Raw genomic sequence first — 15,040 nt, forward strand, 5'->3', positions numbered from 1 at the left:
GGGTGAAATAATGGTTTCAAAATTACCGAAACTTCAATTTGAGTAGATAGCGACGCCTCAGCAACGAGAATTCTGATCTACTATCGAACCAAGCTGCAACCTTTTATGATTCTGACCTATACGTAATCCACCCAGTTTGACAATGAACGAAAGAAATCTCCAAAACTATTTTTGGAGAATTCTTTGCTTGACAACTACTAGACCTCACAAGAAAATTTTTTTTAGGGTTTTTTTTAAACTCTCTATATCTCACCCTTTTCTAATTGGTATATATATAATGAATCATAATTCATAAAATTTTTATCCGAACATAATAATCATAATTAAAAATAAATAAATATAATAATGTTTTTAACCGAAAATTATAGTTATATAATTATAACAAGGATTTCGGTAAACCATATTTATTTAAATTTATATACGAACCAAATTCATATATTAATAGAACTATGTTTTCATTATGTGTAGAACATCCTTGTACATATAATAAGTTCGATATTTGATTGCCCAATTAAATTAATTCTATAATTAATGTAATTCATGTGACAACCAAACACAATACCAATTAGTTTTATTCCGTTCATTTAACCATTGGTTCTTGTAACGTTAGCAGTAATACTAGAACGATTCTAATGTTACAAATAATGAGTGGCATCTAGCAATGCATCATTGCTACCTAAGTTACAAGAACTCATGATTCGACATAACCTTTTTGTGATTAACCTTTCATGCATTAATCCTTAAGTCCTTTATCTCTAAAATAGACACAAGTCATGGAATAGTCACACTTGCATAGTCCATCCCATGTTCCTTGATATCTTGAGTAGACTATGATATATAAATAAGTATGACATCTCATATCAACTTATTTGAGCATCGCCATGTATTTCAAGTCTCCCTCAATCAAGTGGCCTAAGATATTACTCCCATTATGTAGGAGGGACTTATCCTATATTGATCAACCATATCCCTCTACATAGGTTGTGGTATATACAACATCTGCCTTTATAGAACAACCAGTTACGGTGTACGTTTGACTGTATCAAAATATACAACTCATGATGTTGGGACAATGATGATATCAAGTTTGAGGATCATATACATATTAATCACTATGAGTAATGTTGTGACAATTACATAATAATCTAAGAAACATACTCATAGCGGGCCAGTCCAATATGTTGTTTTCTAACACACATATTCATGCATTGATTTTGACACTCCATATCAATGACAACTCTTTATCATCAATCAACTACATGTTAGTCTTAATGCATTATTGTTGTCCTAGTCAACAATAATACTTAACTAAGGATCTTTTACGAATAATCATATTATTCTCAGGACATTATTATAAAACATTTTATTTATACACACAGAAAAGAAACTGAAATAATAATGGCAACGCCTTATATTAATAAACATGGTAAATCAAGTATGTTATTACAACCATCTCATGATTGATCTTTGGGCATACTCTTATAGTTTATTTTGAAGGTATGCACTGCATTCCTTCGTCTAGGCTACCATCTCAAATTCTCCAAGTCTTCATTTCTTGGACAGGATATCCTTCATGAATTTAATGTAGTTTGGCATCTACTCAAGAGTTCCTCAACATGAAATGTTCCTCATCAATCTTTCATTATCGTAAGCTTGTTAGCTGCAATTTCATTTAGAATCCATCACTTCGACGTTGTCACTAATTCCTTGTAATGAGGTCATTTCATAAACTGCACCACTAAGGCATATTCTTGACTTCAGATGTCTTCCCTTGTCTTTAAAGCTTGAGACACTCGCTTGATCAATAGATAGCCATGAAGGCGTCCAAACAATAGACTTCGCCACGAAGGATCATGATACGAGTCATAATGGCCTAACCCAAGCTCAAGAACGTAATGGGCTCAAATTACCACAAGGCCCAATAATGAGGTCAAAGGCCTGACAAATGCGTTCCAAACTAAATGGGACCATTCAGGAATTTTTTAGCAAGGCCTTACATGCGAACACGAAAGAAAGAGAAAATCAAGATTCACTTTCTTGTTTTCAAGAAATCAAGAAACCGAATCTTGGTCCAATCTTGCTGTTTGGAGCGATTTCAAGAATCAAGAAAATCAAGATTTCAAATCTTGGAAATCTTGGTCCAAAAAACCGAATCTTGCAGCCAAAGCGCATTGGATCTCCGTTATAAGCATCAACGAACCAATTTTGGTAGGAGATGGACTACAAGCCCAAGTTCTTGAAGGCAAGGCCCAATAAGAGGATTCCAAGCCCAACCAAGAAGTCAAACCAGACTTAGTTGAAAATCAGGCCAAATTGTTAAAGTGGCCCAATTTGTAAAAATTTTAATTGTTTAATTTAATTTTTAGACTTTAAGAGTATTATATGTAAAAATTCGGCCCAAGCAACCCATTAAAATGACTTGGCCGAATTTCCCTCTTAAATTTGTTAATTAGGTTTTTTTTAAGTTTTCCTAATGAGATTAGGAAATACTTATAAGGCCTATTTATAGGCATGGCCGGCCACCCTTGTTATGCACATTAGAAACACATTAAAAATTTCAGATTTGCTTTGAGTGAAAATTCTCTTTGAGTTCTCCAAGAATTTTCTCTTGAGTTTTCTTTAAAAGTTGTTTTAACAATATTTTTGATTGTGGGAGCCATCTTCAACCTTCTTATTGCCATTGATCTTCATTGGAGGGGAGATTAGAGCCGTTTGAAGGGAGTTGTGAAATCTTTCGGGATTACAAGGCTTCTTAGGATTTTTTTTTTAATTTTTTGTTGTTCAATTTCCTTTTAATTTTCTGTTTTATGCTGATTTCTCATAATAATTTCTTTAATCTTCTTGTTGTGTTTTTTCAGCCATCTTCATTAAAGAAAACTAATCGGCACCCTTTCTTGGCAGCAAAGAATGATCGAACTCCATGTTTTCAATTGTTCTTGCCGAATACTCTTTTTCCAATTCTGGTTGAATTCGGTTGCTGGAATTTTGGGTGAAATTAACTTACTGTTTCAATTTCAGAAACTTGCTATCTCTTTGGGTTTCAAAGATCGTTTTCAATTCTTAAATCTTCATTTTATTCTTGCCGTCCCAAACCCTATCTTTTACTCCATCGATTTGCTGAACTTTTAAAATTAACTTGTTGTTTGTGTTTGTTCTTCTTAGATTCGGCAGATTGGGATTTAATTCGATCACAAATCCATGTTCTTTGCGTCCAAGATTTGTTATTCTTAAGTGCGTTTGTTTCTTGGCTTCTCCTTTATTGATTTGGGTTTTTTTCGTTTCAAATCTAATTGATTCTAAGCTTAACTTTCTGTTTCGTTTCAGATTCAAGCGTCTAGCATTTTCGTAGGAGTTTCTCGTGACTTGTCAACTCGATCTTGGTCCGCACGCAACCCTCCATCATTTGGTATCAGATTTTGGGTGTTTTGGGTGTTCTTGGTTGATTTCTAAACTGATCTCTATTTTTTAAACTACAAACAACAGTTTTACCCAGAAAAATGTTTTCGAAAAAAATTCATTTGAGTGGGTAAATGTTGTTTGATTGATCTTAAATTTTACATACATATTTTCGGCATTGTGATTGAATATAAAAAAATATTTCCCATAAAAAATTCAGTCAAAAAAGTCAAAAAAATTGAAAAAGATGAAATCCAATAAAAATTTAAAAAAAGATTCAGAGGGTTGAGTTTGGTATCCAAACTTTCCAGATCAATAATTAAATATTTAAGGACAATCCTGATTTAATTTACTGATTTTTGGAGATCGGGAACACCTCAAACGAAGATGTCAAGTTACTCCGCAGTTTTTCGGGTTTTTTGATTTCAGCAATTTTTATTGATTCTTAGCTGTAGGTTTTCATTTGTTTGCCTTTTTTTTCCTTTACACTATCTAACACCTTCTTGTTTCTTGTGTTAGTAGGATTTTAAGGTGTGCACAATTCTTCCTCGGTGCGACATAAATCAATTGGTGTCTCGTCAGTTTTTGGCATCCTAGTGCAAATTAGGACTCTTTGGTATTTTAGGTTCATACAGTTTCTAATTGGTTGATATAGACTCTACTAAAGAACTCACAAGACTGAATTCTACCTAATTGAGAATTTAATTTTTCTTTTTGAGTGATTAACAGTAAGGTTTGCTAATTTTTCTTTTTGAGTGTTGAGTGTTTGCTTTGCAGGTTTTTGAAAATGTCTAAGGTTGGTCAAGGTGATAATGACCCTAATGATGTCTATGACATATTTAAAAAATTCCAACAATAGTTAGACGAACAGGCTGCCGCACTTCGAACTTTGAGTGCTACTATCAATGAGGTGAGATTGAATCAAGAACCTCAATATCAAGATCCAATTAAAGAAGATATAGATAACCAGCCTCCTCCTCATAGGCGCGGTCCTCAACGTGTCCCTAGAACTGATTCTGATTTTCATGATCGTGGGCAACCCTCTTTGGCAAAATCAAAGTTCACAATTCCCCAATTTCGTGGTAAGAATGATCCAGAAGGTTATTGTGAATGGGAATCTAAGATTGAACTTATGTTTCGATATTATAAATGTCCGGATGATGAAAAGGTAGCATTAGCAACGCTGGAATTTTCAGATTATGCATTAAGTTGGTGGACTCAACTTAGGGTAAATCGTCATCGGAATTATGAAGGTGAGATTTCAACATGGGATGAGTTGAAACAAATTATGCGTAAAAGATTTATTCCACCTCATTACTATAGAGAGATTAAAACAAAGCTTAGAAGACTTGTTCAAGGTAGTAGGATGGTGGATGAATATTTTAAGGAGATGAAGATGCTCATTCAGAGAGCTAATGTGGAGGAGGATGAGGAAACAACTATGGTTCGATTTATTGATGGTTTCAACAGGCCGATAACTAATACATTGAGGCTACAAACTTACATTGGAAGAAGCAGTTCATAAAGCCATTGAGATCGAGCAACAATTAAAGGAAAAAAGGTTTGGTTCCTTCTCTACTTCACAATATTATAGAGGTAACACTTCCAATTCTAATTTTAAAAGTTCAAAATCACCTTTTGTTACTAATAAGTCTTCTTCGAGTAATGGAAGTAAGCAATTAGATTGGAAAAAAAGGGGCTCCTGTTAAAACGCAAACACCTTATAAGCAGCCAATTTAGGTGATTCGAGTGTGAAGAGGACTCGTGAGATTGAATGTTTTAAGTGCAAAGGGCGTGGGAATTATAGTAGGGAATGCCCTAACACGAGATTACTTCTTCTGAAAGATAATGGTGAGTACACTTCTGACTCTGATAAAACAGATCCAGATATGCCAGAACTTGTGGATGACAGTGATAATGGAGAAGAGTTGGTTGAACCACCAAAAGAAGGCGACTTTGCTAATTTTCAATTCCTTGTAGTTTGCCGAACCCTCAACATCCAGATGAAAGATGATGATAACCAAAGGACCAATATTTTCCATTCTCGGTGTTTTATAAAAGGTAACTTATGTTCACTCATTATTAATAGTGGGAGTTGCCCGAATGTAGTGAGCAGTTATTTGGTGGATTCTTTAAAGTTGTCTTCTACCAAACACCCTAAGCCATATCACCTTCAGTGGCTTAATGAATGCTTCAAAGTTAAAGTTACAAAATAGTCCTTGGTCACTTTTAAGCTCGGGAATTATGAGGATGAAGTATGGTGTGATGTGGTCCCAATGCATGCGGCACACTTGCTCCTTGGCAATTTGATCGCGATGTTACACACCAAGGTAAGCTTAATCGATACTCCCTTGTGTTTAAAGGTAGAAAATTCACTTTTGCTCCTTTAAATTTCACTGATGTATATAAAGATCAATTGAAGATGATGAAATTTTGTGAGGGGGTAAGGGAGAAAGGACAAGTACAAAAGACAGAGAGAAAAGAGGCTAGTAGTGGAAAAAGTCAAAATTTAAAAAGCCCAAAGGTGAGTGAATCCACAAGTGGTAAAATGAGAGAAAAAAAATTTTGGCAACAAAAAAAGATGTGAGGAGAGCCCTACTCAACAGATAGCCTTGTATCCTTGTGAGGTTTAGGCAAAATTATTTATCTTTATCTAACATTAACGAAAATTTGCCTAGTGTGTTTCAGTCTCTTTTGAAGGATTATGAGGATGTTTTTAGCGAGGCCCCTAAAGGTTTACCACCTTTACGAGGGATAGAGCATCAAATTGACTTAGTACCTAGAGCTTCAATACCAAATCGACCAGCCTATAGATGCAATCCCGAGGAGACAAAGGAATTGCAAAGGCAAGTGGAGGAATTACTTGACAAAGGGTACATTCGTGAGAGCCTAAGCCCTTGTGCCGTTCCTGTCTTATTGGTACCAAAGAAAGATGGTATGTATTGAATGTGTGTTGATTGCCACCCAATCAACAAAATAACGGTAAAGTATCGACATCCAGTTCCTAGACTTGATGATATGCTTGATGAATTACATGGCTCAATCATATTTACTAAAATTGATTTAAAAAGCGGTTATCATCAAATTCGAATGAGGGAAGGGGATGAATGGAAAACAGCCTTTAAAACAAAATTTGGACTGTATGAATGGTTAGTTATGCCTTTCGGCCTTACTAATGCACCTAGTACATTTATGAGATTAATGAATCACGTTTTAATGCTTCACTTGGGTAAATTTGTAGTAGTTTACTTTGATGATATTTTAATTTACTCCAAGACATTAGATGATCATGTTTTCCATGTTAGAACCGTTTTGGAAATTCTGAGAGCTAAAAAATTGTTTGCCAACCTTGATAAAATCACATTCTATTGTGATAAGCTAATATTTTTAGGTTTCATAGTTAGTGCTCAAGGTATTCATGTCGATGATGACAAAGTCAAGGCAATCAAGGAGTGGCCGACTCCTAAATTGGTAACTGAGGTGAGATCTTTCCATGGTTTAGCTAGTTTTTATGGACGATTTGTGAAAGATTTCTCTACTATTGCTGCCCTATTAACAGAGGTTATAAAGAAATCCGTGGGTTTCAAATGGGGTGAAACCCAAGAAAAGGCTTTTCAAACCCTAAAAGCTAAGTTATGTTCTGCTCCTCTTCTTAAATTACCTAATTTTACTAATACTTTTGAACTTGAGTGTGATGCTTCAGGAATTGGAATTGGCGCCATTTTAATGCAAGATAAGCAACCAATTGCTTATTTTAGTGAGAAATTGAATGGTGCACAATTAAACTACTCAACTAATGACAAAGAACTATTGGCATTGGTTCGTGCACTTCAAGTATAGCAACATTATTTACTGGCTAATGAGTTTGTCATACACACAGATCATGAATCCCTTAAATGGTTAAAGGGACAAGGTAAGTTGAGTAAACGGCATGCTCGATGGGTAGAATTCATTGAAACGCTCCCTTATGTGATAAAATATAAAACAGGTAAAGATAATGTAGTTGCTGATGCTTTGTCTAGATGATATGCTTTAATAACTACATTGAATGCTAAAGTCTTAGGGTTTGAACATATTAAGGAGTTATATGATGATGATATTGATTTTGGCCATATCTATAAGAATGGTGGACATACTACTTTTGAAAAGTTTTATCTTGTAGATGGCTTTCTTTTTCGTATAAATAGGTTATGCATACCAAAGTGTTCCATGAGAGACTTATTGATTCATGAGGCCCAAAGTGGGGGTTTAATGGGACATTTTGGAGTGGCCAAAACACTAGAAATCTTGCAAGAACACTTCCATTGCCCACATATAAGAAGGATGTCGAAAAGGTATGTTCCAAGTGCATTACATGTAAACAAGCAAAATCTAAGGTAATGCCTCATGGCCTTTACACTCCTTTACCGATTCCTACTTCACCTTGGGTAGATTTATCCATGGATTTTATTCTAGGTTTGCCTCGAACTAAGAATGGAAGAGATAGTATATTTGTTGTTGTTGACAAATTTTCAAAGATGGCACATTTTATTCCTTGTCACAAAACAGATGATGTTACACAAGTGGCAGACTTATTCTTTAAAGAGGTGGTAAGACTACATGGCATCCCTAAAACAATTGTTTCTGACAGAGATGTCAAATTCCTTAGTCACTTTTGGAAGGTATTGTGGGGTAAACTTGGTACAAAATTACTTTATTCCACTACATGTCACCACCAAACTGATGGCCAAACTGAAGTAGTTAATCGGATCTTAAGGACATTATTACGATATGTTGTGGGAAAGAACATTAGAAATTGGGAAGAATGCCTACCATTTGTTGAATTTGCATATAATAGATCTATTCATTCTACAATTGGTTATTCTTCATTTGAACTTGTTTATGGCTTTAACCCACTAATAGTACTTGATCTTGCGCCATTACCACTTGAACACATTGTTAATTTAGATGGCGAACAGAAAGTTGAGTTCGTGAAATCCTTACATGAGAAGGCTAGGCAACGAATACCCAAAACAAATGATGCCAACACCAATAAAGCAAACAAGGGGCGCAAACGGGTTATCCTAGAACTCGGAGATTGGGTTTGGATCCATACGAGGAAAGAATGATTTCCTACAAAAAGAAAGTCCAAGTTGGACCCAAGGGGCGATGGGCCTTTCCAAGTACTCGAATGGATCAACGACAATGCCTATAAAATTGATCTACCTGGTGAGTTCAATGTAAGTTCTACTTTTAATGTGGCTGACTTGTCCCCATTTGATTTTTCATATTTGAGGACAAATCTTTTTGAGGAAGGGGAGAATGATACGAGTCACAAAGGCCCAACCCAAGCTCAAGAACGTGATGGGCTCAAATTACCACAAGGCCCAATAACGAGGCCAAAGGCCCGACAAATGCGTTCCAAACTAAATGGGACCATTCAGGAATTTGTTAGCAAGGCCTTAGATGCGTACACGAAAGAAAGAGAAAATCAAGATTCACTTTCTTGTTTTCAAGAAAATCAAGAAACCGAATCTTGGCCCAATCTTGCTGTTTGGAGCGATTTCAAGAATCAAGAAAATCAAGATTTCAAATCTTGGAAATCTTGGTCCAAAAAACTGAATCTTGCAGCCAAAGCGCATTGAATCTCCGTTACGTGCATCAACGAATCAATTTCGGTAGGAGATGGACTACAAGCCCAAGTTCTTGAAGGCAAGGCCCAATAAGAGGATTCCAAGTCCAACCAAGAAGTCAAACCATACTTAGTTGAAAATTAGACCAAATTGTTAAAGTGGCCTAATTTGTAAAAATTTTAATTGTTTAATTTAATTTTTAGACTTTAGGAGTATTATATGTAAAACTTCGGCCCAAGCAACCCATTAAAATGACTTGGCCGAATTTCCCTCTTAAATTTGTTAATTAGGTTTTTTTTAAGTTTTGCTAATGAGATTAGGAAATAGTTATAAGGCCTATTTATAGCCATGGCCGGCCACCCTTGTTATACACATTAGAAACACATTAAAAATTTCAGATTTGCTTTGAGTGAATGAAAATTCTCTTTGAGTTCTCCAAGAAATTTCTCTTGAGTTTTCTTTAGAAGTTGTCTTAACAATCTTTTTGATTGTGGGAGCCATCTTTAGCCTTCTTCTTGCCATTGATCTTCATTGGAGGGGAGATTAGAGCTGTTTGAAGGGAGTTGTGAAATCTTTTGGGATTTCAAGGCTTCTTAGGACTTTCTTTTAATTTCTTGCTGTTGAATTTCCTTTTCATTTTCTGTTTTGTGCCGATTTCTCATACTAATTTCTTTAATCTTCTTGTTGTGTTTTTCCAGCCATCTTCATTAAAAAAAACCGATCGGCACCCTTTCTTGGCAACAAAGAACGATCAAACCCCATGTTTTCAATTATTCTTGTCGAATACTCTTTTTTCAATTCTGGTTGAATTCAGTTGCTGGAATTTTTGGTGAAATTAACTTGCTGTTTCAATTTGGGTAAATCGCTATCTCTTTGGGTTTTAAAGATCGTTTTCGATTCTTAAATCTTCATTTTGTGCTTGTCGTCCCAAACCCTATCTTTTACTCCATCGATTTGCTAAACTTTTAAAATTAACTTGATGTTTGTGTTTATTCTTCTCAGATTCGGCAAATTGGGATTTAATTCGATCACAAATCCGTGTTCTTTACGTCCAAGAGTTGTTATTCTTAAGGGCGTTTGTTTCTTGGCTGCTCCTTTATTGATTTGGGTTTTTTTCGTTTCAAATCTAATTGATTCTAAGCTTAACTTTCTGTTTCGTTTCTGATCCAAGCGTCTAGCATTTTCGTAGGAGTTTCTCGTGAATTTACAACTTGATCTTGGTCTGCGCGCAACCCTATATCAGCACATTTAACAGAACCAGCCACAAGGACTTCTTATATGACATATTCTTCCACAATGGCTCACATATAATAGATTACACCACAAGGGCTCACATATAACAGATTATGTGACAAGGGCTCACATATAAGAGATTAGCCACAAAGCCTTCCACTTATCAGAGAACAGCCACAAAGGCTTCCACTTATCAGAGAACAACCACAAAGGCTTCCACATTTCAATAAATGGAATTTTCGATGATAGGGATTTGCCTAAACTCAACGTCTTAAGGTTTTCCCCTCATTACCTGGTACTCACCTAACAATCCTTTATCTTTTTCCCCACATGACACCATAGTCCTAGACTAGGTCTTATACTATGTGGTCCTCATATCCTTATATAATGCCATAATTCCAAACTAGGTCTTACACTATGAGGTCTTCTTGCCATGGTCATGGACTTCCATATTAGAATTCATGTTTATTGTCCCGACGGACTCACACAAAAGCAGACTCAACATGTAGACTCATGCTTAATTGACTCATACAACTTATGCATAGACTTACTCATGCAAAGACTCCATTCTTTCAAGTGTGTGAGTGGAAACACAGAAATTTACACATTTTTACATACCCTTTTTAACTTAAAATCATACAGTTTCGATAAAATTCTTGTCGAAAAAATAAGTAATTTCTACAAAAAATTTGAAGTGTACATAAAATATGAACATGCTGAATTTTAGTTAATTTTATAATTAATTTTGATGAATTTTGGTTATTTTCAATAGATTTGCACAAAGGGCGAAAAATGGCTCGGCAGACACTGCTAGAAGTGCAAAATCGAGAAGCAATTTGAAGTATCGAGGCAAACTAAATTTCAGCCTAAAATGGTCCAAAATTATATGTATTAATTCATAATATAATTAATTTTAATTTATATCTAATATAATTTGGGTTAATAAATTATTATTAATTAATTATGAAAAAGTGGTCCAGTTGAATTGAACCGAGTGAACCGAGCCCACCAAAAAATGGACTACCCAAAAACCATCCCAAGATCTGACCCAAATTAGCTTATTAGCTGATTATTTAAGCTTTCAAAGAGGCCCTTGAAGACTTGTTCAAGTTGCATTCAAACCCCTCCACAATTGGTGGCTTTATAGATTTGCCCCAAGCCTAAATTAGCAAAGTTGAAACTATCAACCTTGCCACATGTGTGGCCGGCCAAGGGAGAGCCCTTTGGTTGATAATTTTAGCTATTTTTAGTAGCCCTCCTTAGCTATAAAAACCCCTTGGGCTGGTCATTTTAGAAACACTCCTCAAGCATTCACATCTTTCCTCTCTTCTCTCCACTTTCTCTTTTCTTTTCCATTCCAAAATTCCCTTGCTCTCTTACCAATTTATCCTCTTGGGAAAGGGGCATTCATCAACTAATTGGAGCAGCAATTAAGTGTTCATAGCAGCCTTGGTCGACGAAGACAACAGAGAAGGAAGAACGGATGGAAATACACCGGATTTGATTCTTGTTCCCTATCTCTTTAATTTCTATTGTTGTTATGTTGAACATATCTATGAATATTTATGTTGTTGGAATGGTTAATTTAATCAATTTAGCTTGAATTTAATTCATGTTAGGTTGATTGCATTTCGTTTCTTAAAATTATTGAAATTGTGTTTATATTGTTACAGGCCTCGGTAAGATGCTTGATTAAGTAAAATCATGACTAAGTTATTCTTGCATTACAATTTTTAGGTAACTAATGAATTAATTATTTAAACGGATTGAAATTGTAATTAATGGACACAGTACTTAATCAGTGCATGTGTAATCATCTAAGGTAGCTAAGGGTTAGATTAGCAACGGTATCTGACGATACATTTGCCTTGCATAACTTGCAAGATTATTGTAATTAAACTATTTCATGGTAAGGATACTTTGTTACCTCACATAGTCTTTTATGTGATTATTAAATCGATTTAACTGTTTGAATTGACATTGGGATATGTACAAGATATTATTTCAACTTAATAAGTATGTATGTGCAATAACATATTTGCCTATTAAGATTTGTATAATCGTTGAATTGACATAGGGATATAGTGAAGAGATAAATGGATTTTGGTGGGCGAGTATGTTCATAAGTTAGCAAATTATCGAGTTGCTGTGAACTTATTCATAACAATATAAACATGAGTTTAATAATTCTAAGTTAAGAAATGTAATTAATCTAACACAATTATGCCATCTTGATTAAAATTGTATTTTGAAATCGTGCATTTTAGATTTATTTATTTAGTTTACTTAGATTAAAATCTTAGTTTTTAATCACCCTCCTCAAACAAAATATTTTTCTTCACCAAAGTGTTTTAAATAGCATTCATAAATAATTCTTTTCACAATCCATGTAGGTACAATAACTCGACATTTATTTGTCACTTTATTACTTGTTACAATTGTGTACACTTGCACATTTCCATCGTTCCAAGTTTTTGGCACCGTTGTCGGAGACTATGTTTTAAAAAAAGTCATTATTTGTGAAGTTGTTAGTTTTGTATTTTAGTTTATTTTTCAGTTCAAATTTTAACTTAGCTAATTTTTTTGTGATTATTTCAAGTGTTTATGAGTATTGACCGAATCATCGATTTACTCCCTGCAAACCCTGAGATTGAACGAACTTTTCGACAGCGAAGAAGACAAGCAAGTCTGAGAAGGACTGAAGAGATGAACTTCAAAAATCTGAATCAAGGAAATGGAACAAACCTTACTGAAAATCCTATCCTTATTGCTGATGATAGGGGTAGAGCTTTGAGACAGTATGTCATGTCAGTATTTCATTATCTTAATCTGGGTATAAGGAGATCCAAAATTGAGGCACAACAGTTCGAGTTAAAGCCCGTCATGTTCTAGATGCTTCAGACAGTGGGTTAATTCAGTGGAATGCCTACCGAATATCCTCACCTACAGTTAAGATTGTTTATGGAGGTGAGTGATTCTTTCAAGTTAGCCGGAGTACCAGAAGATGCATTACGATTGAAGCTGTTCCCATATTCACTAAGGGACAAAGCTCGAGCTTGGTTGAACTCATTACCACCAAACTCAATTTCAACATGGCAAGAGTTAGTAGAAAAATTCCTTATGAATTATTTCCCGCCTAGCAAGAATGCTAAGTTGAGGAACAAAATCACTGCTTTCCAACAAATGGATGATGAGTCATTGTATGAGGCATGGGAAAGGTACAAAGAATTATTTCAGAAGTGCCCTCATCACGGAATCCCATATTGCATACAACTTGAGACATTTTATAATGGTCTCAATACTCACACAAGGATGGTAATGGACGCTTCTACTAATGGTGCTCTCCTTTTTAAGTCTCATAATAAGGCTTATGAAATCATTAAGAGGATTGTCAGCAACAATTATCAATGGCCAACCAATCGAGCAGCGTCAGGAAGACAAGTCGCTGGAATACATGGAGTAGACGCTCTTACTTCACTCGCATTTCAAGTATCATCAATATCCTCAGTGTTAAAAAACCTTACTACTAATGTGTGTAATAGTTTTGCAGCACAACCACTGAATCAATTTGAAAATGCAGCCTATGTTTATTATAGGGAAGGACATTTGTTCAAAGAATGCCCTTCGAACCCAGAATCTGTGTATTACATGGGTAACCAGAACCAAAATTGAGAAAGGCAAGGGCTGCAACCCAATTTCTATAACCCATCATGGCGAAACCACTCGAATTTTTCCTAGAGTAACCAAGGGGCAGGAACCAGTAACAATTATGTCCAACCTATATCAACCCAGCCACCTAGTTTTTCCCAACAAGCTTAGAAACCAACCTAAGCTGAACCATCCAATAGCCTAAAGAATCTACTAAAGGAATATATGGCGAAAAATGATGCCTCTCTAAGGAACTTGGAGAATCAATTGGGCCAACCTGCAACTAAACTCAGAAACCGATAACAAGGTGATTTACCTAGTGATACAGAGAATCTGAGGAATCCAAGGAAGAAGCATTGTAAAGCGTTAACACTTTAGAGCCCAATTCCGTCGAAGTTGAGAAGGAGCCAGCTGATGCTCAAGATTTAGAGGAAGTTCAACAGAGTGTTGAAATTCCAGTTTCACCGGAAATTGAATCTACAAAATCTGACCAGGTAACTTCTGAAACATCTAATTCAGATCAACTAATAACTCCGTTAGATGTAGAATTGCCACATAAAATGAATCAACCAGTTCCAGTAAAGAAACCTCCACCACCCTACCCTCAAAGACCTCAGAAATAGAAGCAGAAAATTTAATTCAAGAAGTTCCTAGACATACTCAAGAAACTTCATTCAACATCCCATTGGTTGAAGCACTTGAACAAATGTCAAACTACCTCAAATTCGTGAAGGATATCCTGTCTAAAAAATGAAAGCTTGGAAAATTTGAGATAGTAGCCTTAACGAAGGAATGCAGTGCATATCTTCAAGACAAACTACCCCCAAAATTGAAGGATCCTGGATGTTTTACCATACCTTTCAATATTGGAGCGACATATTATGGTAAGGCACTATGTGACTTGGGTACGAGTATCAACTTGATGCCTATGTCAATATTTAGGAAGTTGGGGATAGGTGAAGTTAGACCTACTACGGTTACACTTCAATTAGCAGATCGATCCTTAGCACATCCAGAAGGAAAAATCGAGGATGTATTGGTATGTGTAGACAAATTTATCTTTCCGACTAACTTTGTGTTTCTAGACTTTGAAGCAGACAAAGAGGTGCCAATCATCCTAGGAAGACCATTCTTAACAACCGGAAGGACCC

General features: G+C 35.4%; 1 non-coding gene across 1 annotated transcript; it reads right to left on the reverse strand.

Annotated features, from left to right (window-relative positions):
- Positions 1–13,391: 13,391 nt before the first annotated feature.
- LOC121224748 (small nucleolar RNA R71) lies at positions 13,392–13,498 on the reverse strand. The gene has a single exon (XR_005922493.1). It is a non-coding gene; the product is annotated as a small nucleolar RNA R71 (small nucleolar RNA).
- Positions 13,499–15,040: the final 1,542 nt, after the last annotated feature.

Source organism: Gossypium hirsutum, chromosome D12 (assembly GCF_007990345.1).
Source record: "Gossypium hirsutum isolate 1008001.06 chromosome D12, Gossypium_hirsutum_v2.1, whole genome shotgun sequence".
Taxonomy (NCBI): Eukaryota; Viridiplantae; Streptophyta; class Magnoliopsida; order Malvales; family Malvaceae; genus Gossypium; species Gossypium hirsutum.